Source organism: Manis javanica, chromosome 12, assembly GCF_040802235.1.
Source record: "Manis javanica isolate MJ-LG chromosome 12, MJ_LKY, whole genome shotgun sequence".
Taxonomy (NCBI): domain Eukaryota; kingdom Metazoa; phylum Chordata; class Mammalia; order Pholidota; family Manidae; genus Manis; species Manis javanica.
In genome coordinates this window covers 40059632-40075047 of record NC_133167.1, presented here as the reverse complement: position 1 = coordinate 40075047, position 15416 = coordinate 40059632, and the positions used below count along the sequence as shown (strand labels likewise).

General features: G+C 36.5%; 1 pseudogene; it reads left to right on the top strand.

Annotated features, from left to right (window-relative positions):
- Window positions 1–8257, top strand: part of LOC140845017 (general transcription factor 3C polypeptide 3-like) — a 30570-nt pseudogene extending 22313 nt beyond the window's left edge.
- The last annotated feature ends 7159 nt before the right edge of the window (window positions 8258–15416 follow it).

Sequence of the window (15416 nt, the reverse complement as noted above, 5' to 3'; positions counted from 1 at the left end):
ATTATGAGGCTTTTAACAATGCCTGGCATGCATTATTGTTAGTTATTACTCAGTATTCATTGTACTGCAGTTATAGTGGGTCAGCAGAGAACATATGAAACTTAAACCACCTGATTCTGTTTTCTGGCTTAAAAGTTTTGTTGAAAAGTAGAAATAAGATGTAGAAATAATGAACTAAAGTAGTATTTTCTGGAAAAAAATCATTCACCATGTAAGTGGTTTTGCTTAAATACATTGAAACAATCTGCTTTTCCTTGTTGGGGGATGCTACATTTCAGTGTTGGTAGGACAGCCCCGAAAAGGGTTTCATTCTTAGAAATCAGGAAGTTCTTTTCCATCATATTTTTACCATCATCCTCTTTCTGCAATCTTAGGATAATGGTCATGGAAAATGTCAATAAACCCCAGCTCTGGAACATTTTCAATCAAGTTACCATGCACTCCCAAGATGTACGCCATCATCGCTTCTGTCTCCGTTTAATGCTGAAAAACCCAGATAATCATGCCCTGTGTGTCTTAAATGGACATAATGCATTCGTATCTGGTAGTTTTAAGCATGCGCTTGGTAAGTGCCCTGGCACATGACTTTGTCAAGTGTGGGAAGCCTAGTGGTTAAGAGCCAGGCCTCTGGAGTGGAACTGCCTGGACGTAAATAGCAGCTCCTTCATGGCAAGTTCCTCTACTTCCTTTTGCCTCAGTTTCTTTATCTCTGAAGTAGAGACAATAATTGGACCTACCTTGTGGATTTTTTGAAGATTAAATGATAAGTACTTAAAACAATGCGTGGCACATATAGTAAGTGGCTGTAAGTATTGGCAATAATGATAATTAATGTTAGTATTTCTTTTTCTTACGAAGCTTTGGTTTCAAAAGGCTGAAGTGGTCTTATAATTCATTGTAAAGGTCAACAATACTTCCTACTTAGGCATGTTTGTTTTAAAAATAATTTTCATTAATTATGGATTCTTTGCTACCTGATTTTAATTTGCTGTAGTACAAAAAAGGATTTAAGATTTGTTGATAGTTCATCCCCTACTAGACAAGTCTCTATATCAGCATTTATTTACATGATAATTACTTATTCTAATTAAACTCAGGCAAAATTAATCACATAAAAGAATTTCTGTAATAAGGAATCAGAAGCAAATAAATAGAAAAATTCCTAACCAAATGTTTAAACTTATAATGAAGCACGTTTCTCCTGCCTAAAAGCTAGTTGACTTACGAATAAACTGGGATTTTGGCTACTGAATACTTTAATGTTTCTGTATGGCTGGTGTTTTTATAATTGTTGAGCCAGTAACCTTGAGTATCCAATGTGGAAACTTGCCTCCACTGTGTGTACTTTCTGGAGTTGCTGATTTAATAAGAAAATATAGAATAGAGATTTATTTTATTTTCCTACGTTTAGAAACTCTTACAGAAGGTAAAAATAGAAAGTCCAAATGGCAGTCTAGCATCTGTGCTGCTAAAGATATTCTGTGGTGCTGTTCTTCTGGCATTAGGAGCTGGAAGAAATACAAGTTTTTATCTGTGTGTGATAAATTGTGGATTATTCCTTGAAAAGAAAAATTTGCTTAAAATTCCCTTCATATGGTGAGGCTTTTAACATGAGACAGTTGTGTAGAATAGCATACATGGAATTCTACCCACGAAGCCATAGAATACAGGGAATTCACAGAACCCCAAGTTCTTAATTTGTTATTGGATACATTTATCTTTTTTCAGGAAAAACAAAGTAGTTGCTACATTGAGGAAAACAAATCCCAATCTATAAAACCAAACCTGAACTATTAAAATCTTTTTCTCACCTCCAGGACCTATCACATTTGAATTTATAAGACAAATTAAGTAATTTTACAAAAGAATTCACCAAAAGAAACCTTCCCTTACTGATTTTCAACTAGATTTATGATTGCAGTTCATAAATTTTTTATTTTTTAAGTATTACACTACGTGGAAATGTCTAGCTGTGCCTAAAAAAGCGTTGATTTTAGTTTCTCTTGATCTTCATGGTCAGGATACATTTATGAGTAAATCCTTCTAATTTGTTACATGTTATACGTTATTTTAAAATTCAAAGTAATGTGCCTTTGGTTGATATTTTAGAATGTACACCTTGCAGATGTTAAAAACAGTAATCTTTGTTTAGCCTTAAAATATATTTGAATACGTGTTTGAAGAAATAAAGAACTGTGTTCTTGTCATTAACAGCTGACATCATTTTTCATTTTTCAGGACAGTATGTGCAAGCCTTTCGCACCCATCCCCACGAACCTCTCTATAGCCTCTGTATAGGCCTAAGCTTTATTCACATGGCATCTCAGAAGTAAGTATTAAGAAGACATGCTCTAATTGTGCAGGTAATTAGTTTGGATTTCTCATTACTTAATTTTATATTTTCAAAAAATGAATATTCTTTGTGCTTTTATTATTCTGCTTCAAAAGGAATACTTACTTAGTACATGTGTTGGGATTCCCCATACCTATCCCTGTGTTCAGCGGTCATGGACTCAACATCTAGTGGTACTCCTGTCTAAGACTTAGACATAGACATATAGAAGGATGCACTGCCAGATCATATGGGGAGAAGACACAGGCAGAATCTGGAGAAATTCAGTGAGGCTTCCTCATACTCTGGAGCCCCGTAGACATCCAGCCTGATAGGTCCTGAAAATTGATTTAAATTATTTAAAAAATATATAATAATATGTATCTACAATAATGTGTGAATATGTGACTATGTGCCTGTTCCCTTACCTCATCACTAACACATTGCTCTTTTAAAGTTTTCTTGATTCTTATAGAAATTTGAAAATTAGCTTTTTTGTTTTCTTATTTACCTTTGTATAGCTGGTTTCCTCTCCATTAAGAGTATAAACTGAGAGACCAGAGATCAGACACCTTGTCTGCCTTGTTCACTACTGTATCTTCAACACTTTTGTTTTTGGGATTTCAGTTTTTATGTTCATATGTTTGATGCATGTATAGATAGGTTTTTTTTTTAAAGTAGTTTGGAATGAAGTAGGAGATTTAGTAAAGGATTTTTTTTGTTTGCTTTTTAATGTAACATGGTTAAAAGAAAGCCTAAATTTAAATGCCCATTATAGTTAAAACTGGGTATTTGAGTTCATTATAATATTCTCTTTTGTGTATTCAAAAATTTCCAACATAAAAAGTAAAAAACAATTTTCCTTTACTTGGGTATTTATTTGTAATATTTGTCCACCTCTTCCTCTAAGCTTTTTAATGGGTCCTTTTGCTATATACAGTTTATAGGTTTATTTTTAAATTAAGCTATGTATTGAGTACCCACTGTGCCAGGAACTGGGGATATAGCAGTGAGTGAGTACACAGACAGAACTACTTACCCTTGTGAAGCTTATATTCTGATAAATATTAATAGGACATTTTTATGGCTTAACTCCTATTAATTAGTTAAAATATGTAGTTTTTTTAGCCTGATAGGACAAAAATTTATTTTACTTCAAAGTAATTTGAAAGCTGGATTTCAAATTACTTTTATGGTTAAAGAGCAGTTTTTAAATGGTTGGGGCAGAGATGAAACCCTAAGTGATGGGTAGATGGAAATTTGCTGTACCAATCTTTCTACTTTTGTGGATGTTAAACATTTTCCATTAAAAAAACTTCTGAAAAGCAAGTTTTGTTGTAAATATCATGATTCTTAAATTGTTTTAATTATTCATCAGTTTATTCATGCTACAGGACTATAATTAGTGTTCCTTCTCTTTACTTTTAGAAAAAAGTAATTCCATAAGTTTTACTGTCATTCCTACCTTTATGTCATATTGTAAGAGTAAAAGCTTTCATGTTGTCTTCTATCTCTATTTAACATTTATAAAAAGTGTACTCAGGCCCATCAGTGATTAATGTGATAAAAAATGTTTGAAATTTAACATAGTTACATAGTGCATAGTAAAAAGCACCCTTTTCTTATCCATTAAAATTTTGGTTTTTGTGGTCATATTTTTATAGTTTGTCTATTTGATGATTCACATTACCTAAAATGTAAAGTAAAAAGTAAAGTGGCTGCCCATAGTACCTAGCTTTTTAATCACTAAATAGTTGAATAGTCTTTCAGTTGTCAAGGAGATTACCCTCCTAAATTTGTTAAAAACTTCTTAAAATGCAGCCGGCAGCTCCTACAAGTTCTTTTGGGTTGCAACAGTTCAACTAGGATTACTCTTCCCTCTTTCTGAGAATTTGATTTGTAGATTTGTCATTTTTAAGTATGATGATTTCATATTTCTCTGAGGTTAATAGTTTATCTGCTTTATTTAATAGAACCATGGTTTTCAGTGGAATAGCATATTCGCATATACACAAATGGGTTCTTTTATTATGCAGAAAGTATGATTTATTGAACATAATTATTTTATCCATAAATGTATTAATTCTAAAGAATTCATTAATTTTTATTTATTTATGAGGGAAAATTTATGACCATTATACATAGATCATGCAGGGAATAATTGCAGTTTATATTCTATACTCAAAAATTAGCTGGTTTACTCTCAATTCTCAGATAATATATTTACTTAATTACATAGGACACTTGCACCTTTGCAGTCTGTAACTTTCTGTGGATGATAAAAACTGAAGCTGCATTAAAGGGGAACGTGAATACAGAAGGAGTTAAGAAGCAGGCTTTTTGGATGCTGTGACACTGGGAGCAGCGTTGTTACAGCTGTGCTCTATACTAATCCATAAAGGAGTCAGAAGCTTTCAGGGGAAAAAAATCAAGTGTTTTGGACTACGACATTATTAAGGTCCTTAGAGGTAAATTATAAAATAAATTATAAAAGATACTATTCACCCAGAAAGATTAGGTATTATTCAAGTGTGTTTGCTCCTGAGAATAAACCTTTCTAAATTAACCTTATAAGGGCTTGAACTTTATACTTTGGTCAAGCTTTTAGACACCAAAACATTTACTGGCCTCTAATGCCACAAAAGCCAGCTTGAAACCATAAAAAACCAATCCTGAGGCTTATACATTATGGATCTTTGACAGCTACTTGTAACATTTGGCCTTCATTTCCGTGAATATTTTTGTCCTTAGCTTTAAAAACATCTTACCTTACACTTTCAGAAGAGCTCTTGACTACACTGTGATTTGACACTGTAATCCTGACCTGTGTTCTTTAGGGTGGGATTGTGTCTCTTTTTCTAATAGTTGTGTCCTGCACAGAGTGCATCTCGCACATACTGTGGTCCAATACATACTTGTCAAATGAGTGAAATACTGAATTAGCTTTTTCTTTTTGGTAGGGCTTTTCCTTTCTTAATCGTTACCTCAGTCTGCGTGGGCCTTGTCAGGAATCATTCTACAATTTGGGCCGTGGCCTTCACCAACTAGGGCTGATCCATCTTGCAATCCACTATTATCAGAAAGCCCTGGAGCTACCTCCACTTGTGGCAGAGGTATGGTATGATTTACTTTAAAAACCAAGGAGTCACTGCATTCCATCAATAGATAAGTGCAGTTAGCTCAGTGTTGTGGTCCAATGTAATAAATTACATAATAAAATAGATTTTTCCTTTATTGAATGCATTTATGTTCAGCAACAAGTAGATCTTTGACATCTTGGCCTTGTGACCTAGTCAGCAACCATGTGGACATATATGACTTGTGGTTAGTAATGTTTCGGCTTTCCCAAGATAGACCCGGTGGTTCCGCAGGTTTCAGCTGGTAGACACGGGGCCTCTATTACTCATAAATGAGTAAGAGAGTCATTGCTCATTTCCAAGCCAAAACTAGCTAACATATTTCTCTGTAAAAATGAAAGACCAATATTAATGTAGTTTTCTTTGTTTTAAGATAAGATAGGGTAAAGTGTTGCCAATACTGTGATAATTTCTGTCTAAAGTCTAATTTTTAATTTCTGAAGAAAAGTACTATCTTCACTGTTAATTTCTTTACATTGCACTCATAATCCCCACATTCCCTCACAACTGTTTTCTAATTGCCCTTGTTCAACTTTGGTTAATAAGGAAATGAATACATACTTTTAGTTATGCTGATGAAATATATACACTTCTGTGTTCTTTTCTTCATAAGTAGCTTTATGTATTGCTCCTTAAGCTTCCTAGGTAGCAATTTTTCACTGTTGGCAGATGTTTTCAGGTGACTTCAAAATTTTGTATTGGCAATATTAGAAACATAGATCTAATGTACTCCATTGAGTCCATGCTTTGTTATTTAAGTAGAAATAAAGGTAATAACACCCGTAAGGTAATCAGTATAATCAATTTGCTGTATGCCCACCTAGACCTATCCTTTATATGCCTTTCCATTATATAGTACAGTATTTTCCCCATCTTGTTGTTCATGTGTATTTGTGTTTTTATTTACTTACAATTAATTTTATTTTACCTTCAGAAGTTTCACATTTTTTATGAAGTCAAATCTATTAATCTTTCCCTTTGTGTTTTCTCCTTTTGCTATTACACTTAGAAGGGCCTTTCCTACCCAAGATTTTATTATTATTTTATTCAACCATATTTTTTTCTTTTAAATGGTTTCATTTTTTTTACTGTTAATCCTTAATTCATCTGAAGTTTATTCTGCTATGGCTTGTGGGTGAGACTTTTTCTTTAATTTATTGGTTAGACATTTTAACATATTTGATGATACAGTTCTATAATGATTAACTGAATGAGCATTATCTGATAATTTAGATCTGAGGTATATACATAGTTTATACTTTTTTTTTAGTATTGTGGATTTTAATAGTTTTTTGAACACTTACACTTACAAAATTGTTCTGGATGTCAGTTTAAATAGAACTCATTTGTGTATTTTTCCCCCTAGGGTATAGAAGGTTACCAGTTAGACTTACGAAGAGATATTGCCTACAATTTATCTCTCATTTATCAGAGCAGCGGGAATATTGGAATGGCTCAAAAACTTTTGTATACCTATTGCTCTATATAATGCACCTCAACTGAGAAAGGAGTACTAGGTAGCTGCTGTGCATGGACCAATATTTTATGTCGCAGGGCTTATTAACCCTAAAATGGAAATGAAAATTTCAGAATTTCTAATTGTATATTTCATTTTTAATGTGTAATTATGATCTTTTGGTAGATATGTAAAATTATCATTCCTACAAGAATTTGTATATTGTTCTGTCATTTTCCTTTAGCATTTTTTTAGTGAAATTGTCCTCAGAGAGGTGAAATGGATAATATTAGCCTTTAAGGCAGCTTACGTTGAAGACACTTAATTTTTACTGTATGAATAAAAAAATTTATTCATCTGTGTATTTCATACCATGTATTAAACACCTACTATGTACCAGGCACTGTAATAGGTGTTTAGAATACGGTAGTAAGACAGGTGTGGCTTCTAATACAATTTTTTAAGCACAGAACTCGAGCATATATTCATTTGAAAGGCATGTTTGTTACATACATTGTCACTGCCGAGAGTTGTCCATCTCTTAGTGCCCTGTGACTTTTGCACGGGCAGGTTTTCAAATACATCGTAAAGGTTGTTTGGTAGAGGAGAAACAAATTGGGACTCTTTCTGATGTCAACGATTATGTAATTCACTTAGTTACTAACAAAATTATTTAAAATGGTTATGTGTTAGGAAGGCCAATAATTGGCTGATCTTTCAGTTTTCACCTGCATGTGTCTCAGCTACATAGATTGAGATCTGAGAGGCTGGGCTTAATTCAAAGCATCCTGCTCTGAGGCAAATTTTAAAAATGCATTATCTGATGGCTTTCTGACCAAAACATGGAAAAATGAGGCCTATGTTCAATAATGTGACCTGGTTTCCATTTCAAGATCACTAGGAATGTAGGAAGACTAGGGAGTTATATATATGGAACAGAGTGTTGCTGATAAAGTAAAAATACAGTTAAAAACCTTGTACTTGTCTCAAATAGTGTATATTCTTGAATCTAAGGTAATAGTACTTTTTAGTTTGATAGCAGGTTTTTAGAGCTTCTTTTCAATGGGAAAATAATTGCTATAAGTGCAAGCATAATGTGAATTGCAAGACCCAGTCCTCTTGTGGGAGGAAAACAAGTGTGAGACTTCAGATTAAAGAGGTACAATGAGGGCTCTTTACAAGTTCTTACTACTGTTTATACTGTACATATAACTTTGTAGTTGAAAAGCAAAATTTATATATACTAAGTAAATGTGTCATGTACTCTGTGTATATGTATATCTATAATTTAAGTACATTTTATTTTTATAATTGAAGTTGATTGTCCACTTGCTTATAAGTGTTTTATTTCATGCCATTTGCAGGTAATGATAAAGCTAACCAGAGAGTGATAAGATGTATTCGTATATTAGAATCCTGTGGAACTGAGTGTTCTGTGTTCAAATATTCTCTCTTGAATTAAATTCACTGGGCTGCCTCCAGTGTCTGCTCAATCTTGGAGGAAACAATACATCTCTCTAGCAAGCATCTGAGAAAAAAAGGTTTATATTCCATGAATTTGTTTAGTATTTAAAATCATAGCTACCATTTGTTGAGTATTTACTGTACAGTGCCAGATACTTTAAATATATTATCTCTGATTCTCTCAGAGAATCACCTGCAAGATAGGTGGTGGTGTTCTTATCATCCCCATTTTATATATGAGAGATTAAATAGCATGTTCAAGATGATTAGCAAGATCCTTCTTGCTCAGATATCTTCCTTCGTAGGAATATACTTGCTCCAGCTCAGAGTAACAGCATCAAATTTGTGCATAAGTTTATTTTAGAAAGAAAAAGGAGACTGGCAGTTATTTTTTCTATCCTCCAGGACTTCAGCCTATTAAAAGCACCTGTGGAAAACATATTTGGGGATGTCTTTTCAAAAGCTGAAATCACTTTCTTATCTACCATACTCACTCCAGCCATGGGATCCTGACAGCCACTTTATACAGTGAGGTTTTTTTCTACTGGTCTTAGTTGATTCAGCAGGGAGTCTGCTCCTGAACCAAACTGGGCCAATCAGGAGTTTCATCTCCCTCTTTCCCTGGGAATTTAAAATTGAAAAAGAGCTTTTTGTGGTGCTGGAACTTGAGAGCTGTAAGAACATTTTTTGCTGTCCCCTTGGGCCAACTAGCAGTTAACCCATTCCTTTGAGAAAGAAAAATAAAGCCTATGCATTAAGAGAAGCAGAGATGAGAGATGGAGAGAGTCCCTGCGGCCCCAAAGATTTCCCAGTTTTCTAGTCCCGTCTTTCTAAATCTGTGCTCTTACTCTTACCCTAAAGCTGGGTTCTTTCTATAAGATATTCCTGATTCTACAATAAATTTCACTATACTAGCTTGACCTTTTTCTGTTATTTGCACTCAAAAAAAGTTCTGAGCCATTATCATTCCACCTTAACTTTCATTTTATTATTCATGCTTTTTAGCTATTTTCACAAGAAGAAATGTGACAGCAGATGATGTCCCAGAATTATAAGTAGTGTCATGAAGTCTAATCCACAATAAAAGGATTTTGAAAACTTCAGAGCAGTAGACTGTGCCTACTGTCTGGTGGTATAAAGTTAACAGTAAGACCGTAAAATTGATACCTGTGCTTCTGATGGCTGTTCACATGTAAGAAGCATAATATCCTGACCAAGGTAAAACATGGAAAAGGAGGAGTTAATGCCCAAGGTAGGTGAGGATATTCTAAGGGGGAGCTATAAATAAGTTCTACCTCATATAAATGAGGGTCTGTAGTCCCCAAACCAGTTGCTGTTTTGTTAAGAAACTGCAAATTATACTTTTTGAGGTATTCTAAAGAAGCAAATGATCAAATGAACTGAAGTTTTTAAGTGGTGAAAAGGTGGGTTCTATAAATCACTTGGGCATGATGTTGATCCTGACATGATTCTAGTCAATTTGTGTGCCTGTAGGAAAAATGATGTTCTTTAGGAGATATCCTTTTCTTTGGAAAGGGACTTGGTGGCCCCGGGGAGTACTATAGTTTCAGTGTGTCTGGATCTCAGCAAAGTATCAGGACGCCTGTTGTGGTAAACTTGTGGACTGAATGGAGAAAAGTGGTTGGTTGATCATCAACTGGTAGATGGACTAAACCCGAAGAACGCCATGTTGTTAGACTGATGCCAACTGGAAAGAAATCACAAATGGTAAACTACCAAATGATATTCTTTAACATCAGCATCTTAACTGAAGATAGTAAGAGGCTGTCAAACTTAAAAGTGAGAAAACTAGAAATTATGTTTAAGAGTCAAGAATGAAAACCAAATGAATTGCAAGTAACAGTTTTGGGGGGAAAATGCTCTTAGGTTCAAGGACACCATTTAAAACATACAGATTGTGAATACCAGTGGCTCACTGAAAATTCTTTGGAGATTATAGCTAACAACAAGCTCAATATGAATTGACGGTTATGTTTTTATTAAATGAAATGTAATATTAGGTAACTAATGAAAACAGTGGAGTTTCCTTCACTCTGATCAGAACCCATGGAGATAAATTCCAGAAAATGACAAATAAGAAAGTGACTGCTCTTAAAAAATACAGAGTCCTTTAAAAAGAAATCAAGATGCTCAGCCTAAAATACAGACGACTTGAATATAGTTTTTTTCAATGGAGGATCTGACAGAGTGATTATTATTAACAATGCCTAGCCCAAAATAAATGACATCTTTTTTTTTCTAATCTAGCTCAAGAGATGTATTCTGATTTTGTCCCTTGTTTATCATCTGAACAATCATTGGCAGTTGGCATTTTCTGCCTAGCATTAACATCTTTTGGGATGGTGTCTAGTTCAAATTTCCTCTTTTTCTGGAAATAGCTACCAATAAAGACCAAGCCCTGCTAATTGAAGTAGACCCAAGCAGGGCCAGTCATATTCTTTATCTTCCTGGTGTTTTGAAGCTTAGCCTGGAGAGAGGATGAAATTTCGTATGAAATTCTTTGGAACTAAATTACCTGGAGCGTACCTCGGGGTACTTGAAACACTCCTTCCTTCACAAAGGAGGTCACTATCCTTCTAGTAGATTCTCTTTCTTAAATAAGCTAGCATGCCATTGGGTTTTCCAGGAAGCAGGTGTTGAGTACAATAAGCTTTTTGTTGAGAAACACTTAAGAGGAAAAGAGCAGAGCAGAGCAGCCTTGGCAGGCAGAGCCATCAGACTGATGCAGACATGACACGGTCCGCCAGCCCAGCGGGGAGCAATGGAGCAAAGGATGCCCGTTGGAGGAGGCCCGTGACAGCAGGCATGGGTAGGCCCTTGTATTCCGACCTTGCTCAATTGCTGCATAGATGTCGCCAGAGAAGAGCATGACACTGGTTATCCCCACTGCAGTGGCTGGCCGAGGGCCTCCCCAAGAAGAGTCTGACCTGGTGCACATGCTGCGACACGGCTTGAAGGTGCAAAAGGCTGAAGACAGTCAACTAACCACACCTGTGGGCAGCAGGGATGCCAGGAAGGGTTCCAGACCAAAGAAGCCAAAACCCAGAAACAAGCTAAATGAAAAATATAAACTCAAGACCAAAGAGAATAGGAGAGGAGATACAGACAGACCCAGACAACATTAGAAACTGGAAAGCAAACAGGAAATTGGTAACTGACTTAATAAACCACAGAAAAATGAAAGGAGAGTGCCTACAGGAGGTGGTGAGGAAGCAGCCAGAAGTCAGCTGATTCAAGTCGTGAGAGCCTTGTGCATTAGAGACATTAGGTATCTCCAAAGGCAGGTGACACGGGGCTAAAAGGTGGAGCAGTTGCTAGTCTATTAAGAAGCAGTGAGCTCCTCTTAGTTACCCTTGGAGCAGGTTACCACTTCCCCCCAACCCCACAGGACACTGGTGGGCTCTCCCCTGGAGCTGTTGTTTCATGATCTCTGGAGTCAGTAATGCCAGGTGTAGCTGAAGGCAGAGCGTTACACTGAAAGCAGGGGATTAAATGAAAGTCTTTGCAGTGAACAGTGATCTCAGCCTCTTCAATGTATCTCCCAGAAAACTGGCAGCCAAGTTAATGTCCTCCCAGCAGGAGATTAGAAGGCTCCTCTCTGCCTTCTTCCTGCCCAAGATAAAAGACTATAGATACTAAGAGTTGGGGGTCCCCAAGAAAACAGACTGACCTGGCTAGTGAAAGGTTTGATTGATTATAAATAACCCAGGGGGGAGGATCAAACTCCTGCAATGATGATCTTACCTGGAGTAGATGGCAGTACATTTCTGTAAGAATTGTACTTCATCGTTTCATTGTTTTACTACACTTATGCCAGCTTTCAACATTTGCAATATAAACTTACTTTTATCATTTGGTCAGAAAAAATTTCTGAACCCCCCTCCGTGCTTGTGCAATCATACCCAGAAGCTCTGTCCTTTGCACTGCTCCCCATCACCACGGGTAAGACAGCTGGAGCCCTCATGCGTTTGTCCCGTCCATTTTTCAGCCTTGACCAAAAAAACTGTCTTACAGACATCAAGGTAACCACATTCTGCACAGAAAATCTCTAATCATAGCTAAGATCATAACCAAAATGTAACTTGTTTGTGGACTCAAGGTAAACAAACTTAGAGTGATAATTAGCAGGGTCAGTTGGCACTGTAGTAAAGACAGGTGTTTATTCTGAGAAAAGAGGGTTCAGGCAGGTGAAGAGAGGAAATAGAAAGCCAATAAACACATACATCTGACTCTGACCCACAGTAGCATTAAGAGGACAGGGGGACGTCCATCCTGATGCAGCCAATTCTAAGGATGTCAGTTCTGTTTCCTCTTTCTAAAGCTAGTGTTTTGGACTTCTAATTTCATATGCTAGTTTCAGAGGTTTGAATGCTGTAAGACAAGTATGTCTTATTTAAGCATACTTTATACTTACAGACGGTGAAAGAAGTATTATTCTAATAATATGCTTTACAGAGTTACTCCTGTCTTGTTTGGACAGAGATTTTAGATAAGTCTGTGCTGTAGGTGAGGCTCCACGTGGCATCCTTATTTCAGGCACTCCTCCTGTCTGAGCAAAGGACGAGAAAGACGGTGATGGTGAACACAAGAGGGCGCATGATACACACAGAACTTCCCAACGGGGGCGCTGCCAGCGGGGAGCTCTCCGCGACCGCCTCGGCCTCAGGGAGGACAGCCAATCACGATGCCGCCTGTGTGCCCTACTAAGAATACCTTTTTGTCTATCAGCCGCAGCTGCGAAATCGGCCGAAAGTTTCTCAAGATGCGGATTAAAAGCAGCTTTGGGGTGAGTGAGCAAATCATATTGACCCTATTTCCAGGAGATCACCAAAGCCTAAACATATATTGATACTTTCAGCAGTGTCAAATAAGAGGGTGGGTATTCCCCCTCTCCATAATCTCGTCTTTTCTCTTCCCTTCCCCACTCTTTTTCTAGGGAGTCTCTCGTAAGCCTGAGAGATTCACCCAGTTAGCATGGTAGCACATTGAAGTTCTGCTGTGTTAGTCATCAGTAACAACACACAGGTCTGTTTAGATGATTTGTGTGGAAAGACCTAAAGTTTTCTTCCAAAGATGCATAGGCCTTGTAGGAACTGATTTAACCCTTCCAAGGGAAAAATCAAAGAATTGTGCGTGTCTCTTTGTGTATAGTCAGAATTAGTGGATTGTAGGGCATGGATTTCAGTATGTACTGCCAAGTTGCTCTCCCAGAGGGCTGTGCCAATTCTATGAGCATGTCTGTTTACCTATGCCCACTTCAAAAGTGATGTTTTTTCCCCCAGTTGATGGGTGAGAAATGGTTGTTGCCTTTGCATATTAGTAAGGTAGAAATCCAAGTTCTCACACGTTTATAAACCTTTCGAATTTTTTTCTTCTCCAAATTGCTTTTGCCATATCCTTTGCCCATTAAAAATAATATTAGGTCCTATTTTTCGTATTGAATTGTAGGCATTCTTAATCTGGAATTAAGTCTTAGTCACTTGTTTTTGCTTTATTTATTGTGTCTTTTCGTAAAATTTTAGTTTTAAATTTTGGTGTCTCAAGCTTATCCATCTCCCCTCCTGCCCCCTTTTATGGCCTTCATGAAACTTCAAAACTTGAAAAGAAAGTTGGACTGTATTTTAGTAAAATAGGGAAGATCCCGGCAAGTCGAGTGGAGTTCTTAGGAAGATTGAAGGCAGACCAGCCTCATCTTCATTTGGTCCGACAGAAAGTAGGAAACAAACAGTAGGATCACTGAAACTGCCTGGGTGGTGAGGTAACAGGTGCTAGAAGCAGAGAGTGAGTGTGGAGGAAAGGGAAGGCATCTACAGAGAGAAGTTTACACTTTCCAGAAACTCAGAGGTTTAGGTGGAACGTGAAGGATTTAAAAGGCTCTTCTTTGAGATTGTGTAAGGATAAAAAAATGACAGACAGGGTACATGGCCTGTGTGCTTGACTGCCTACGGGCTTCATAGCAGGCTTTTGGCTTTACCTTAGCAAATGAATCTAGTCTCATCATGAAGCCAGAAGTCTTCTCTAGGACGACCAAGAACTTATCACATATGTTTTTAAACGCAGTGGAGATGGGTAGGAGTCAAGTAGGTGCTGGTGTCTGTGGGCCAACTTCAGGTATCTCAAGAGGCAAAATAAACTTCTGAGATTCTTTTTTTTTTTTTTTAATTGAATCTATCATTTCAAATACCAGTGTTTTCTTTTATGCTTAGTGTCTTATATCATGTTTATGTAGTCTCTGTTGACCTCCAAATCATGAAGGTATTCTCCTACTTATTTTTGGTTTTGGTCTTTTTAAAAAATTCAAAGTATTTAAACTAAAACAATAGAAAACAGTTCACCCACTTCTCCCACTCTCCTACTCCCCACCACCTCTGGTAACAGCCAATCTAGTCTCTGTATCTTTCTATTTTTAAAAAAATGTGACATGTAAGTGAGATTATATGGTGTTCGTCTTTCTCTGACTTATTTAGCATAATGTCCTTACTTCATTTAGCATGAAGTCTATCCATGTTGTTCCAAATGGCGAGATTTCAAACTATATTACAAAGCTATAGTAATTCTTTTTTATGGCTGAATAAAATTCTCTTGTGTGCATATGTATCACATCTTTCTGCATTCATCCATCAGTAGACACAAAGGCTATTTCCATGTCTTGGCTTTTGTTAAATAATGCTAGAGAGACTATGGGGGTGCATATGTCTTTTCCAGTTAGTGTTTTCTTTTTCTTCTGGATAATTCTGTAAGTGGAATTGCTGGATCAAATATAGTTATACTTTTAATTTTTTGATACTGTTCTCCATAGAGGTTATACCAATTTGTATTCCCACCAGCAGTGCACAAGGGTTTCCTTTTCTCCACACCCTTACCAGTATTTATTTCTTGTCTTTTGGACAGTGGCCATTCTGACTGGTATGAGGTGGTATCTCACTGTGGTTTTGATTTGCATTTTCCTGATGATTAGTGATGTTGAGCATCTTTTCATGTCCTTGTTGGCCATCTGTATGTCTTC